Genomic DNA, 3259 nt, shown 5'->3' with positions numbered 1-3259 from the left:
ACTTTATTTCTATTAAAATAACTAAAGATAATCGGATAACTATCCTGTTAAACTACATGATGCTCCAAAGCATTTTTGTAACTGAAAGAGTCCATGAGCTGAATCTGATAAGAGATCTGTGAGTAACTGAATATTTTACAATGTGTTTAACACACACAAAGCAAATGTAGCCAGAAATAAACACAATTAGTAATTAGAAAGTTTATTCCAAGAACAGCTTTCATTTTTACTAAAAGCTTTCTTGAAACAAAATACTTTTTATTGCATTGTAACACAGTACCCACTATCCTCTTTTTCTTCCTTTCTCCTTTTAATGTTTTACACATGGTATAAGAAACCATGTGTTCATAGTTAAGGACTTATTGTTTGCTAAATTGTTGTGGCCTTTAAAATTCTTCACACCCCTTTATCATCTCACCCCTACCTCTCAATATTATAAATACACATATACATGCATTTTTCAACTAATTGAATACTCAGTCCCCTTGGTGATCACACTCAAGGCCATTTAAAAGAATGTAAACATTAGAATGAAGAATTTGGTCTGTGTTTCAACTTTCTTACTCTAGCTACAGTCAGATTAACAGGGTTTAATGATTTAAACCCAAGTACTTGAGACTTACATAGCTTAAGTCTGAAAGATTCTTATCTGGGAATCATAATTATTGATCACATCCTATGGATGAGTTTCTCTTATTTACAAAGATGTAGAGATACATTGCTCCAATACTTTCCTAGATAAAGTAAGCTGACCTAAATCTAATTGAAGCAAAGTGAAAGACTATTCGTATGTGTGTGTATGATATAATTTGGGGAGGCAATTTGAAAATTGTAATGGTCATTATTCTGGGGACAATCATCACTGATGCTTAAATATTGTTCAACTTAGACAAATTAATTTGAATAATAATTTTATTTATATAAAGACATTATAATAATATTTCTCTCAAAGAATTATTAAAAATTATAAATATGATTTCAGATAGTCATAACTATTAGATCAAAAAAGCACAGGGACATGGTATTCAGGGCAAAGGGAGAGGCTGATTTATTCTGGGTAATCAGCAAAGGCCTCTGTGAGGAGCAGCATTACTACTCAGATTGAAGGGGGAAAGGGGCCACACTGGCAAAAAATGTGAGAGAGAGTCTTCCAGGCTACGAACATCTGGAAAGTACAAAAGACATAAGTTAGGAACAAATTTGGTTTGTTTGACTAAAAGAAAAAGACCCATGTGACTACAGTGTACCAAGAAGACAAAAAGCCAGGCCAGATCCTTCAAATAAAGTCCTTATATGTCATTCAGGAGCTTAATTTTTATTCTGTAATTAGAAGCATTTGAGAGTTTTCAGTAGGGAAGTGATACAGCATTATTCATGTTATATAAAAAAAAAATTCTCTGGATGCTCTGTATGGAATAGATTACACAGGAGATAAAGATGAATTAAAAAGTTCTGAGCTGATTCAGATAGTTCAGGCTAGAGATGATGATGTTTTGGAATGGAAAGAATAGAAGGTAGAAAGATGTGGGAAATTTTAGAATACATTTTGAGATCAATCCAGTAGAGCTCTTTGACACTGGGTTCGAAGGTCAAAACAAAACAAAGCAAAACAGACAGAAAATTCAAACTTGAATTCTAGTCATTTTTGTTACCTACCCAGGTATGGTAATGATATTTACTGTGGTGGTTAGGTGGAGTTTTGACAATGTTATTTTTGTGAAAAAATGATTATTCAATAGAGAAATTAAGTAATACAGCAGGATACATGATACCAGACCTTGATAGATCATGGCTGGAGATAACATATGGGAATCACTGAAATGTAGATTGAATGAATTAATATTTGTAAAGGACATGGAAATGTCTGACACACAATAAACACTATCTAATTGCTGAAATTGCTCTGCTGTTATTTTTGCTGTCACGGATGTATAAAATATGAGAAGAGAGGAGAACTGAAGATCAATTATATTATATAATAATATTCAAATTTCAAGATATTATTGTTACATTGCAATATTAAAGGTGAAACAAGAAGAGGAGGCATTATCAAAAGAAGTTTAAAAGGACGAACATAATAGGAGTTAAGAGGAAAAATGGAAGTGTACTCTATCTCTAAATGTGAAAGAATGTGGTTAAAGAAGTAGAATGTGGGTATCTCAAACACATGCTGCTGAGAGGAAAAATTAGATGAAGATAAAGAATGAGCTTTTGGACATGGTAGCATGAAGGTTACTGAAAATATCAGTTAGTGCAGTTTCAGAATGTTGGATCAAGAGGAGGAGAAACAGGAAGGACAAGTAGTAGAGAAGCGATAACATTCAATGCTTTAAAAAGTTTTACTGGGATGGGAATCAGAGAGATGATAAATACATAGAGTTTTTGTCATTGTATATTTTTAATATGATAAATTTTAGAACACATTTATATGCCACTGGTAATGAATCAGTAGAAATGGAGGAAATCATGTTTTAGGTGAGAGAGGAAATAAGAGTAAGAAGACCTTGAGAAAACTCGAAGGACCAGCTTGTTGAAATGCCATATCTTGTGATAGAATGAAAGCCAGAGAATGTGAGATGAGATGCATGCGACATTGTGGAGTAAGAATGAAGTAGAGTGGAGTCTTTCAAATGCTTCAAATCATTGGGAGGACGAATGAGTTGATTAAGATTTTAGAAGAGAGTGGAAAGTATAAAATAATTATTTAGGGAGACACAAGAATGAACAGTAGGAAGGGGTGGAGTTAGGTTTCCCATTTGTTATTTGAGGTGTTGAGTTTAAATTATGATTGTTCACCTCAGTTTTACATTATCTCTAGCCATATACAGTTGTTTGAGTACAAGCACTGAGAAGTAAGTGTTTGACTTTAAGAAGATTTAGTGTTTTTAGGCAAGAACAACATAGCAAGAAAGGGGCAAAAGGGTTAAGGATATTTGCGAGGAAATAATTAAAATGATATGCCACAGGATCTAAGATAAATAAAGAAGGAGTTAATGACCTCATGAGGATGTTTGATAGACTAGGGCAGAACAATATAGAGGACTTCTCAGTAAGGCAAAGGGATTGTTGGAGAAGATAGAAAAGTGAGTCTTCTGGAGCAAGAGGAGATAGTGTGAGAAATTTCAGTATTTAGACTTGAGATTTCAGAAATAAATTAGTGATGGCAAAAATCAGTGGTATGAAGACGAGATAATGACCAGAATACATGGGGAGGTCAAGGATATTTAAGCCCTGGGTGTCACATAGATCATTTAGGGAA

This window comes from Pteropus vampyrus, unplaced genomic scaffold, assembly GCF_000151845.1.
Source record: "Pteropus vampyrus isolate Shadow unplaced genomic scaffold, Pvam_2.0 Scaffold32, whole genome shotgun sequence".
In the NCBI taxonomy this organism is placed as follows: Eukaryota; Metazoa; Chordata; class Mammalia; order Chiroptera; family Pteropodidae; genus Pteropus; species Pteropus vampyrus.
This window is presented reverse-complemented; position numbering follows the sequence as displayed.